Source organism: Adiantum capillus-veneris, chromosome 20 (genome assembly GCF_014529385.1).
Source record: "Adiantum capillus-veneris isolate H3 chromosome 20, ASM1452938v2, whole genome shotgun sequence".
NCBI lineage: Eukaryota > Viridiplantae > Streptophyta > Polypodiopsida > Polypodiales > Pteridaceae > Adiantum > Adiantum capillus-veneris.
The window spans coordinates 2,660,111-2,674,153 of record NC_140950.1 but is presented as its reverse complement, the minus strand read 5'-3'; the positions used below and the strand labels follow the sequence as shown (position 1 = coordinate 2,674,153).

Genomic DNA, 14,043 nt, shown 5'->3' with positions numbered 1-14,043 from the left:
TTAGTAGGCATATCAATAACTTCCCCCATGACTTAATGCAAGTTGGTTGGCCAGCATGCTTTCCAACCCAGCATGCATCAAAAACTGCATGATTCACTAAGCACGGGTGCTTCTCATAAACACATTGAAAGACAAACATATAACAAATTCAAAATCTTGCAAGTAAGAGAGAGACATAGACACCAAAAATTAGATTCATTAAGGAAATCAACGCTTTACATGATATCCGGCTTTTGCTTTAGGATCTTTCAAATTACAATTTTTTGGCGCTCGGCCTTTTGGGGTGGCTCCCTGTTAAGCAAAGTGGTTGTAATTTCTTGGGTGTCATTAACCCCTACAGCTTGGTTCATGCCAACATGGGTGATGAGGCGCCCGCAAAAGTTGACACCAAAAGTGGATGTTGCAAAATTTTTCTTTACAAGCACTACAAGGTTGGCCGATTGGGCAAGGGTTGTTAAGCACAATGCCTTGGAGAGTGAATGGAGGGAAAAAATGTTGTAGTGTCCATTGGGGGATTAGTCGGCATGCACAAACACCACGTCATCAATCGAAAGTGTGCCGAGGTAGTGAGCAAGTGTCGCTTGAGGTCCGAACGGCGTCCTCCTCCCCCCTGACCGTTGCGCCCAGGCATCAACCTCCAAAACATCCTGCAAAACATAGGATTTGTGAGAAATATGGCAAAAAATTAGTTATAACATTAACAAAATCATTTGTAACAATCAAATTTAAGTGAGCATCTATACCTCTTGTCTACAATCCTCCTCATCAGCATCCGGGTGCAAGTAAAGATCCACACTTGACTTCCCCTTTGGATCAAGCAAAACACGTGTTGTAGCAGGTGATGGTGAATCCACTCTTGTGCGTTTAGCCAAACACATGGCTTTCACGGCCACAAACTCCTCCTTAGAGACCTTAGCCTGCTCGGCCGCTGCCACCTCGGCTTGTGCGATCGACACTGTGTCCGCCACAGTATTCCCCATGGGCAGTAGGAGATCATCGTCATGGGAGGTGGTGGTATCAACCTCAAACTTTCCATGGGCATCGAGGATGTCGAAACACTCATCCATGCGAAGCTCAAAGGATTTCTCCAGATCATGCAAAAACACAAACTCCTCCCCACCCACCACAATGGAGGAGACACGGATAATCTCTACCTTAGGGATGACATCCCGAGTGCTGGTTCCTTCTGGTGGCCCCGAGGACGAACCGACAGATTGAGAGGCCTCCAAGAGGCCTTGAATCCCTACAGGGTAGGTCGAGGCAAGCGTCCTCTCCTCTACGGATGTGTCAATGGGCGCGGGCCTGGGGTCCTTCACATCAGCCAGGACCCCGCCGATCTACAAGTGTGGTATCACTACATCAGGGCCTGCTGGGCACTCTTGAAGGAGGAAGATCATTATGGCCTAAACAGAGAAAAATGTGTTTCCAATCTTCCCCTTATGCATTGCTCGCACATCATCATCTTCAAGCCGCACATATTGTCCGGCGGGTTGTGCTATGGTGGCAAAGCGTGCAAGCCACTGATGAAATGGCCTGTCCCCTTTGTAGATGTGGTGCAGAAGGCCCTAAGGGACCCATTTCCCTTGCCGGTTTGGTAACTCAACAATGAATCTCCCCATGCACGTGGAAATGTATGAAGTGATGTGCTCAAGAGATTGAGAGTGGAGGGTCATGGTGGTTTCCAAATCGGGTTAGGTTGTGAAAAATGCATGAAGCTCAAGGTGATTTGCATGCCCAACCTCACTAAGGAATGCATCTAAAGCACTAGTTGCAGCCATGCTTTCTCTTTGCGTAACTGGGTATGCTAGGTCTCTCTGCAATGCTGGGATGAAAATAATAAAATGAGGAGGTGGTCCCCCTTTTATAGAAATATTCCATCTCAAAAAAAAAAAAAATATGTGTTTTAAAAATAAAATTACACAACACCTTAAAACTCAAGTACAACACCCTAGAAAACTTTAATAAAATATCCAATATATAAAAGAGTAAAGTTACAAGCCAATTCACTTAAACAAGATGACTTCGTCTGTAGCCCAATCTTTGTAAACAAGCATAGTGGCCTCCATCCGCCTTCCAATCTACACAACCAAAAAATGGGCAATCAAGATACAATACCCAAAAAAATTAAGAAAAGGTAGCTAATCAAGCACAAAGCATACCTTGCGTTGTTCCATTTTGAAACTTGCATTGCCGACATCCTCGAATCCCATTATGACAAAATTTTCCCAAAGCTTGGCAAGAGTCCAATGCGGGTTCACTGCAACCACCTCCACCTCATTATTGGGCATGCGAACACAAATTTCAAAGGATTGAACCTCTTCGACCGTCAGCTGCAAGGGTATCCATTTGCCACGTTTGTGCATCCACCTTTCGTAGGCTAAACCGTGCATACAAGGTGCACCTTGCCTTCAAATATCCAAGGCAAAGCTGTGTGGGGGACACATTGCACTTGTAACGGTCACCATCATGAAAATCGTCAACATAGCCCCAATTGACACCTAGAATGGTGTCCATTGCATCTATGTCAACTTCTTTGCAAACAAACATTGTCGGTGTTTCCACAATCGGTAGAGAGCGGAATGCATGCACAAACAAATGGATGGGACAATGCCAACTGAGACCCACCGATCTGGTTGCCTTACCAAACTTTAGGGACCCTTGAAAATCTTGCAGCACCTTGCGCTTTCAAGAAAGCAAGGCCCAATGGTCTGGAGTTGGCCACTCTGCACTCTGCAATGAGGGTGTCTCCACGGCTTCTAACCTACCATAGCCTTGGCGCGACTTCGGCACCACGTACTTGTGGGAGTACATGAATATTCGCTACTCGGTAAGTTTTTTCTATGAGACATTAGGAAACATAAGCTCGCCAATGTGAGCATGCACAACCATGAACGTGCCTGAGAGGCACTCAAGCTGCTACTCCTCAACTAAGCTGGATGGAAAAACATCTTTACAAATGCCCTTAGTCAAACAAAATGATCGCATGCACGTTAAACATGATATATGCATGGGATAGCTAAACCATGAGGACTTACAATGAGGTGAAAATTGAGTTGAAGCTCTTTACAGGTGGATCTCAGCTGCACTGTACACGTGTTGCACGATGGCCACCATTCCGGACTTGGTTTCTGTGAATGCCAATAGTCTTCCCTTCCAATGGCGTTCCAATACGCCTCGACATCGTAAGCGATGAGGTCCAACATTGGACGGTTGCATGTAGACCCATGAACCCTTCTTGAATACCTCTGGGATCTATCCCCCCTCTGAATTTTTTGTGTTGTGCAACACAATCTCTTGTATCTCTGGTTTGGGCCGTCTATGCGTGTTAGCGATAGACATGCTTGGGAAGTTGGGCTTAGGAAGGGATTGCGAATGGATGGGAGGAAGATGAGGGAGAGAAGTGGGCAAGGCTGTGGGCTATTGTGTGTGGGTACTGTGGAGAGAGAATGGGGAGCTGAGGGGAGGGTGAGGTGCTATACTACTCCACCTGCTTGTTGGCTTAATGGGGAAGATAATGTTGAAAAGATTGAGAGGGAAGTAGATCCTCTCTAGAGCGATTAATGGAGAAGGAGTAGGAAACCTGTTGAGGAAAGAAAAAGGGATGGTCTAGCAGAAGGATATGTTGTAGATCTTCAGCTTTAGGTAGAGGTGTTCAGTGAGGCCCATGGAGAAATGGAGAAATTTAACTTGAGAAGAATGCAACCCTCAAGAATGCAATAAGCTTGAGGAGGGAAAAGAGGTTCAAACTTCTCCTGTAGAGATTTTGGAAGGGAAAACTGAAAGGAAGGAAAGAGAAGCAACTTGCAAGGTGAAGTGAAGAGAAGTGAGAGATGGTACAGTAGAGAGAGAAGGAGGGAATGATCATCACTTTTTTGGAGGGACCCCCTTTTAGGAGAGGGGGGGAGAAACTGGCAGCCACTAGAGAGAGAAAGGATTGGTTTTTACTCAACTATTTAGAGAAAAGTTTATTTTTTGAATTTATAAGAGCTTTTCTCTTCCTATTTTATAAAAGAGTACAAGTTTGACCACTTATTTTTAGGCCCTGCCATACCCACTATTTCAGTCCACATGGCATCCACCCATTTTTCCCTTCCATAATCTCCTTTTTAATCCCATGGAAAATAAAGAGGCCCCCTTAGACCCCATTCCCTTCCTAATGACTTGAGTTCAATATATGTTTTTATGTATATATGATCATTTTAGGTATCATTATGCTTTGGGTTCTAGCACACAATGTTGTTTTGTATAAAGCTAGGGCATGAGGTCCATTGAAATTTGGGGCCCGTGGGTGTGTGTCAAGGGGGAGAGAGAGTCCCATCTGTGAGTGCTCAAAGGAGTTTCTTTTGCTAGAAGGGTTTCTTATAAAAGAGCCTACCAATGTGTGGGTTTGGGCTATGGGAAAGAGTGTGAGGATTGGATCTGGGTGTGTTTGCCTCATCATCTTCTGGCAATCCCATTGGGGAACGAGTTGTTTTTGTGTCTTAAAGCTCCCAAAAGTGCCTTCTAGGACAACGAGGAGGAGAAGCTCAACGTGCTGAAACCTTAAAATGTCCTGTGTTGCAGATGGTGTATTCCAAGTTTGACAAGTGGTTTAGTGGAGCACCAGGGTAGAGGATTTGAACTTGGATATGGCTCGTGGAGCTAGAGATGGAGGAGTTGCATATCTGCACAGATGATGGAAAGCTAGATTATGCATGGCAAGGGCTTTGTGGAACTGCATGGAATCTCTACTGCAATAGACCAAAGGATTTGATACTAGATAAAGTTGGCTCTGCTTCTAGCCTTTTGTAAAGACCAAAAGATATTTATGGGGTCAACCATCAAAGCACATGCAGTATTTGATGGTGAAGAGTCATTGAATTCCAACAATAGCGGATCATATATGAGTGGGTATGACGATGATTGGAGTGACAAAAGCTCGATTAATGCCGAAGATTTGGGAATCTCAAGCAGGCTTTTGGATGCAGTACTCGATGGAGTGCATATTGTAGGAGAGCTGGAGATAGTGAAATGGATGGTCTATATCCAAATGGTGTATCCAGTTCAATGGAAGATTTCCAAGAGGTATCAAAAGCTGATTTGATAAAGACAGGGGGTGGGTAGTCTTGCCAACATCAGTAGCATTTGGATGTGCATCCGGTTCAAGATTTTTTGTGTGGCCGTGGAGAGGTGTCTCCGATCGTAGACTCTGTGGGAGTTGATGGAGATGGAGCCTTGGAGTGCGAGTCATCATGTGTCGAGGATGAGAAGATATTCCCTTTGCATTGTTTAGATGTCAACTTGAAGTTTGAGAAGGTATGGAATGAATTCCTATCTTGCTTAATTGATGATGTGACGAGTGAGCAAGTGCATCCAAAAGACAAAGGCGTGGCTTGCAAGCTGGTAGGAGATCTGCCAAAGCAGAGGGTTGGGCATCATCCACTGTCAAGGAGCACGTGGTGATAGAGATTGAGGCTATAGTGGAGATGATATCTGCTGAAGAGGATGTGGTGTTTGTGGATGAGCTTGCGGATGAGGACTTGGTCGTTCCTTGTGCAAATTTAGAAGATTTGAATGTGTTTGATGGTGAGGATAATATGTCCACATGGCATAGCGACAATGTATGTGAGGATATGGTGCAAGTAAAGAGTTTTTTTGATGATGGAGGTGATGATACTACTTTTTTTACAGTCTCTTATCAAAAGAAGGTGATTATGTACCTCTTTCTTCTCCCTTTGATACTGGTATGCTTGAAGACGTTACTTGTGAGTATCTAGATCATTTGCTTGATGAGGGAGTGCCTCTTGAGTTGGTCACAGGTGTTCCAAGAGATTTTTTGGCTTATGCCGATGCTTCTAATATATTTAAGGGATTTATATGACTCTTTGTAGGGATGCATGCTTTTTAGTGTCTCTTGAAGGTTACTACTCTTGATAATGATGGTGTGACAAGTGTTTCCCAAGATTTGGAGTGCGGTTTGTTGGCCCACAGACAGATTCTTGTGCATTTAAATTTAGAGAGAAAAAGTCCATTGTATGCATGCATGAATATGCGAGGGTTTATGATGTAGATTTTGGTGCAAAGCTAATGTATATCATGCCAACTAGTTCTGTTTGTGATCCAAGTGGGAGTTGGTCTTCAAGCAAGCAGGCTGAGAGCTTTCCCTTTGATCCAGGCGAGTCTCCATGATGGAATGAGATATGGCAGTTTGTATATCTCCTGTACAGGGTTTTGACTTTGATATAATTCATCCTGGGGCTCATATTACCAGGTTTTGTTACCTATTATTGCTATAGTTGAGCATGAATGCTCAACTAGAGGGTTGAGCAAAGACGATGGATTCCAAACTTTCCTCAGTCAGTGCATCTGAGAGCTAGACAATCCTATGGACGACCACTTCCATAAAGCCAATGCAAGTATTAAAGTCGCTTCAAAGCTTATATGAGTGGAAGCTTCAAGAGTGGGGTTCATTGGAACATCCTGCAGTATGTTTTGGAGCTTGATGTTGACCGTCATGCAAGACAATCTCCAACGAGTCTTGAAAATGGACTTCCAATTGGAGCCTCTATATATATTTCACCATCATGGAAGAAAGATAAAGCATTAGAGTGTGCTCGGCCAAGCATTATGATTGATTTTTCTTCTTTTAGCTCCTCTGCATTATGTCTCTACATGGGCATGGTCTCTTTGCGAGGTAATCACTCAAGCTGCTTCGGCGAGCTACAGACATATGTGAAACACCAACTCAAGTCAAAGGCCTGCAATGTGTGCAAAGGTATGAATAAATCCCTACAAGTTCACACACCAGAGGAGAAGATTGGATGCAAGTCATAGAGGCTTTATGGGAATAAGAACTTAGGAGGTCTTTAATAACAAGGTCGTCTACAGTAGATGAGGGCACTCCCTCTAGTTAAGAATTGGAGTTGTTAGGTAGAAGTATTATTGAATTATATGTACAAAAAATTATACAAATGTAGTTTATGCTCCTGGTTGACAATGACAAGTAATATAAGTTGTTCTCTATGTGTCCAGTAAATTTTGATTTGAGAGAGTGACTAAATTAGAAAATATTCATATGGGCTGTAGGTTTATTGAAAGCGTCATCAAAGTACTTTTTGATAAACGGTTTGGCTTCAGAAACAGAAGAGAATTGGATGTTTACAAAGTTAAAGTAGATTAGGAAAAAGAGGTTGAGTTTATCCAAGATCTAGATAAACATCAAGTGTTTTTGTTGTTTCATTCCATTTTACATGGTGGGGTATCCAGAAGTTGTAGGTGCTGCAAGTTGTCAGTCAACTATCTTCTTGTGGCCATTTCCACCAATATACATCTCAAGCTTTGTATATCTTTATTAAAATTTTCCACGGGAATACGCATGATTAAGAATAATCCACCTGCAAGTTTTTTTGAACAAGAATAGTGTAATGGTAAGGCTTTGTCTGTTTATTGAAATCAAGATATAAGTTAGAACGTAAATAAATTTTACCTTGGGGTAGGAATGGTATGGTAGGTAGGTAAAGTATACTGGTAGTGTTTGTATATATTGTATTAACAAATGGAAGAAATGTGTATACTTACTTTGTTCCATGGCATTCCAACACTTCGGGAGCCCATTGAGCTTCTTCTCGCCCATTTCCTTGCCACATCAAGTGCTCCATTAATATCTGTCGTTGGTAACCTTGACATGTGCGGTTTTAGGTTTTTTTTTTTTTTGCACATTGAGTGTGCATTTCAACCCAGCAGAGGCCACCGGTAGCCCACATCGAGTTGGATTCAAAGGTGCATCAAATCAATCTTGATGGTGTTTTATTACGAAGAATTATCGTGGCGACAGTCTTCATTTGAGTTGGTAGAGTGGCATTGAGTCTTTGCATTGTGTGTACATTACACGGCATTGACATATTTTTTGGTTGGCCTACTCTCTGCAAAAATGTTGAGAAGCACGTTTCAGAATGTGTCACCTGGTAGAGAGTGAAATACAACGATCAGGAAGTTTCCAAATTGTCGTGTTCTTTTCTTATTCTTACTCGACTTTGGGAAAGCTATGCAGTGCCTTTTTTTTGACTTTTTGACAACGCCTTCAAGCTGCAACAAAAAATATCTCAAACGGTGGGCACTTGTTTCGACATGGAAAATGACTCTTGGTAAGAAAAATGGCCATCAACTTTAAACTTTGTAGAGTGTTACCTTTGAGATTTCTCTGTCTTTTGTTCATGGAAACCTTATTTATTACGTTCAGTATTCTATGGTGAATTTAAGTCATGTACATGTGGAGGATGAAATCGAATTTTTGCGGTAGTTTATAAGAAGGTGATTATTTAAGTAGTAATTACATACTTGCCTTGCGGATTTTGAAGAAATTCATAAGAACATTAATGTTGTTTGCATCATCTAAAACATTTAATTCATGTTGTTTAGGAGGCTTATTTAATTTCTTCGGCATTATATATTGTAAAATTAAATGGACTTCTATTATTGCAAAATAAGATATGCCACTGTGATGTTGCTAGACAAGAATATAAGATGTGTGGTAAAAATTTTTACTTTTTTTAAACAAAGAACAATTTTATTTAAATTGAGGTAAACTCTAGTTTTTCTTTAGGAGTAATGTTTTGTAGTGTATATTATTGCACGTTTGTAGGACTAATATATGTTGGGCTTTATTATTTTTTGCACTTTAATATTGCTCTGGTTTTTTGAATAATTTGTTTTCTGGAAATTGGTATTTATTTTTTTTCCTCTTAGTCAATATTAAGAAGCGTATTTTTTTGTATTGATAAGAATACAGCATCACGATCTGACCAATGTATAGGGTAGTTGTTTATTTCAAGTGGTTTTTGTGTCTTTTTAATCCATATGTGATCAAGTAAACTTATGTGTATGGTTGTTGGTAATTTGCTTATGATTTGTAATTTATTTTTGTTCATAAGTTGTTGTAAGTTCGTTTGTTGATGAGATGGTTTGAGCATGTCGATATTGAAATCACCAAGAAAAATAATTGTATATTATGAGGAGGTTCAAGTAAAAATGTCTCAAGAATATTAAGAAATGGTTGTATACTTGTATTTGGGAATCAATAAACTGCTATTGCCTGTAAATTTTTTGTTTCACCAATTGTAAATTTTGCTTCAATGATGTCGTATACATTAGATGTGTATATACTTTTTGAAACGAGTGTTGTTGATGAATCATACATTATCGTTGTATTATGTGAAGTTCGAGTTGAAATTAAGTTAAACTTTGTATACATAGTTTAGATTTCATATCTATGTACATATATATGGAAGTGTAAGTAAGTAGATTTTTTTGTTTACAAATATGAGAACCATATATAATACTATATATTACCTCTTTCAGCATTTTCCAAAAGTCCGCGACGTTTTGTAAATGATGTTTACAGCTAGTCATGGTCAGTGATGGGAACTGCAATTGAAGATGCTCGAAATTTTAAGGAGAGTCTACCTCTGTATGAGCTGGAGGACAAGTTTTTTAGTACAAACATTGCGTACTTTTCGTTGTAGAATTCGTTCAAAATAAGATTCCGGTCTTCTTTGCATCCACTCATAAAAACAATCTATACACATATATATTTTAAAAAGTGTTAGCGAGTATGTAGAATTTTGTGCAAGTACTATGTAGGAAGTCCAGCTGAATACTTACAGTACGTCGGTCATATTCATTTATACCATTTGTGAGCTGTATGTGGAAAACTGTTTTATCTTTGCCTGTAAGTTATGTGCCTCCGTCTTGAATTACTACAGTGGAAACTGTGTCCTCCTTTTCAGTATGGTCTGGAATATGAGTTAGCTCAATGATTTTTGCATTCGAGAAAAACATAATTTCTATGCTCTTCGCGGGAAGTCTGCTTATTACTATAATGTTGTCAGGAACAATGATCAGTGGAGCATTGCCTTTATTGCCATAAATGTCTCTTTAGTTGGATTAAGAAGCATTCTATTCTAATCCATGTTCTTTTTTGAATAATGGTTTCAAACTTGCTTATTTGGGACTTATTGATTTGTAGTGTAATTGTTGTGAATCCTTCTTCATCAAAAAGATCTGCTTGAAGGAACGGAGTCACGTTTAATTTGTAGCAAAAGCTTGGTCGTATGTCCCGTACCTATTAAGAATGTAACCTTCAAAAACTAATCAAGATCTCATTTGTTCACTGAAATCGCCAACCTTCATTACAAATGTACTACTAGGAACGATCTGGTTGTTAACACTAGTTTGGTACCAAAACATGACACTTTAAGTGTCCTTTTTTAACAAATTTAAATTAAATGCTACTTCCAGTAGACGGTTTATTTAAGAAAACCCTCTTGATATGCTTAAATATTTTAGCTAAGGGTCTTTTAAAAATATAACCTTGCATATTAGAGTCTATCATGATCAAGAACTATACTCATCAAGTTGACCCTCGTAAGACAGCGATTGACGCTTTGAAGAAATCGCCTTTATAAGCTCAAGAAAAAAATGAAGTGACCTTGTAAAAAATTTTAGGTGACTCTTCCATAATTTTTCTATAGATAAATGAAAGTTTCATGTGAAAAAAAATTGACTTTGGAGTATATAAAATAATGGAAAATTCCATGTGTTTGATATGGAAGCATATCGTCGTATACATAGAAAAATATGTTTTTGATGTACTTGTGAGTTTTAGAAAGTGCCACATTGCTTGACCTTTCCATTGAGCACTCAAAGTGGCAAGTAGAAGGGTTTTGGTAGCAACAATTATTGGATCATTTCAAATATTCAAAACTACATAAGAGAAAACTTTCATATTTTCATTCTTGAGACATAAGCATTCAAAACCTCAAATAATATCAAAATTTCCATGTAGATCAACTAAATGTATCAAAGTACATGGTACATACACAATTGGGGTGCCTAAAACCTTGGTTTCAATGTTATTATGGAGAACTCAAGATTCTCAAGAGTTTTTGCACGATAAAAAATTCAAGATAGAGTTCAAGCAACGAAATTTAATTGAGTTAGAGAGCCCAAAAAATATGTAGTTTCTTGGTTTAAACATATAAAGTCATTTGTAGTCGTCAAATTGCACTAGAATAGTACCAATTTCATGAGGGGACCTTTGGAAGACCAAAATTATGCTCTTATTCAGCACGTGCTCAAGTATGATATTATGTCTATAGCTTACATGTGACTTGAAAACTTATCTTTGAAGTGCATTCCATTGTTTTGTAACACTAAGTGCTAACACTTGGCTTTTATAAACATCAAAAAGGCCATCTCTACAAAAAGATAAATTAATTTTATGATTTTTTTGGCAAAACAGCTTGAAATTTTACTAAAATTTATGTCTTAGAACTTACCAAAATTCTCTCCATACAAATTTTATTTTGATATGGAGAAAAATCCAGTGTTTTTTTTCCCTCATAAAAAATATATGGTAGAAGCAAGGTGTAAAAAATTTCTTTCTAGCTTGACAAAGAAATTGCCAAAACTTGGTAGAAAAACAGGACACTTTAGTGTCTCAGGACACTAAAGTGTCCAATTACAGAACTAGTGTTAAAAAATTTAAAGAAATGAGGTCAAAGAAGAAGAGGAAGGGAAAGAAATTGTTAATATTATTTCTTACTAGAGTTATTCACTTGTTTATATTATCTAAGTATATACTCTATGCTATATTTATATTTTGACCAGCCAAAGTAGTATATTCAAGCATGTAGTTTCTTTGCAGTTGAATGTAATATAAGTATTTTTTTAGCTGGTAGTATTTATTTTGAATGGTGTGCTCGATTACAAATCTAGGCCTAAACAATCCAATAATTTTGTATACAATTTCTTTTACAAAATAAATGAAACTCTCTTCAATGTAAATTCTTGCATGTTCAATACTAGATGATTCCATTTCAAGTAGCTCCCCCCCCCCCCCCCCTCAGGGTTCCGTGAATAAACTAAAATAGAGAAGGAAATGTAAGTAATGGACATTGGCTTTAAGACGTATAGAAGTCAAGAATGGTTTATACAAATCAAGATGACAGGTACTTAGAATACTAGTTGAAGTTTAAATAACAGTTAGAAGACCATGGGAACATAGTAGTTGCAATAAAAAATAGAGGCCAGGACAAATGATTGGATTGAAGAAAGAGACACAACAAAATTGAAGTGGTCCGTCATATATTTTGCAGTAAGTATTTTCATGAAGGTAAATTAGAACGGAAGAGAGTGTAGACGTTTAGAAGCTAATAAGTGTAAGCGATCAGTGTAGGGAATGACTAAAGACAACACCAATATAAAAATTCATCGTAAGTGTCGATTAAAAAGGTAGATATATATATGGGTATAATGCTATTAAAGAATATTTTGGAGCAGTGAAGATGGTATGAACAAGATATTGCAAAATTACTAATTAGAGTATCAGTAAGATTTACTACCTTTTTCAAATTTAACATAATCTTATTGAAATTTACTAAGTTGATATATTTGCAGTTTGGTTTTTACAACTATCTTTTTTTGGATATTATTTATTTTTTCAAGTAGGTTCTATTTTTTTGCCTTAAAAGATGAGTATATTTTATTCAGTATAATGTATGCAAACTAGAGTAGGTTTTATGTGTAGACGAATTTCAAATTGTATTGAATTAAAAGTCACCCATAACAATGTACTATATAAGATGGAAAATAATATAACCATCTAAATTATCATACTACTACTACTCAATAAAAACTGGAACACTATAAAAATTGCAACTTAGTAGATTTCCACTTTGTTTAGTGGGGAAGCAATATAGAGTAAGGAGTAGCTTCCCAATTTTTACATTTAACTATAGGCTTTACATTTTGAAATTGTTGTGTAAAATCACTTAATCTATGCATATTCAGCTCTATGTCGGCAAGCCTGTCGTGCTCCTCATCATTCTTCAATATTAGAAATATCAGAAGGCAGTAGACGATGAATTTTATTGACGTAAGCTTGTCTCTCAATAAGGTGATCCATAAAGAAGATAGAGTTTGGATCCACTTCTCCTTCTATATTCGAGCATTATCCCATACACATCTTGGCTTATGATATTGATCAAACCTTATACCAAACCTAAAGGGTTGTCAGTAACAATCTTTTCAAAACGTTCATTAAATAGCCATTGTGATAAGTAATTGAAATTCAATCGGAGTTCATGCTGCATTTAAATCTTGAAAATCACAATGGGACAAACTCCAAGTTTTTGATTCATCATTAAAGCTTTTTTTGCACGTATAGTATCCCTGGAAGGATGTACCAGTAAATCGTAAGCATCAATATATAGCACGTCACATGCTATTTTACTATTTTCTTCAATTATCTGATTGTGTGTCCACTCAATATTCTAGGGAAAAATTGTTGATGGTTCATTACAAAACTCTGGTTGACCATCTACAAAAAACTCCCATGCAAGGAACATGTTTGGCACCAAATACTCAATGGCCATTATGTTTGTCAGTTCCCGATTCCGCAGCAGCAAGATGCTGCAGTTGTATATTGAACAAGGCCATCACTAACTTGATGGCGGCGGCACTGCCTGATCAGAGAGAGAGAGAGAGAGAGAGAGAGAGAGAGAGAGAGAGAGAGAATTTCTCACAGAGAATTGCCTGAGACGAGAGCGATCGGGGAGAGTTTGCTACTGTCGGCTTTTTTAAAGTGCGTGCTATTTTTACTGCAACAAGCATAGCTCCAAAGAATAACATCTTAAAATGAATAACATCTTAAAATAGCTTCAAAAGCCTAAAAGTTGTGTACAACATTTCATAGGCACCACGCCTATATCACTGCAGGCAGTGCCAACAAATATTTTATTTGTACATTCAGGATGCAATGCGTGTAAATTTGTCATTAACTCCATCTACATCCAGAGAAAAGAAGTGCAATTTCAATGTTGTTTACTAACAGGAACTAGTGGTACAAATTTTAGTTTCATTCAATAAAACTGGAAATTTGTAAGTAGATTAATTTTTGTACCTAGTAATTACAATCATTTTGTAAAATAAAAGGGGAAGACAAACTATGTTCAAAAAAACTATCACTATATTTTTTACATTTAATCTATGAAGTTATTTTAGGTC

At 38.2% G+C, this 14,043-nt stretch overlaps 2 pseudogenes; one reads left to right on the top strand and one right to left on the bottom strand.

The window, feature by feature from the left end:
- Window positions 1-215: 215 nt before the first annotated feature.
- LOC147432002 (uncharacterized) lies at window positions 216-4,457 on the bottom strand (annotated as a pseudogene).
- Window positions 4,458-4,807: 350 nt separating this feature from the next.
- Window positions 4,808-6,168, top strand: LOC147432001 (uncharacterized; annotated as a pseudogene).
- Window positions 6,169-14,043: the final 7,875 nt, after the last annotated feature.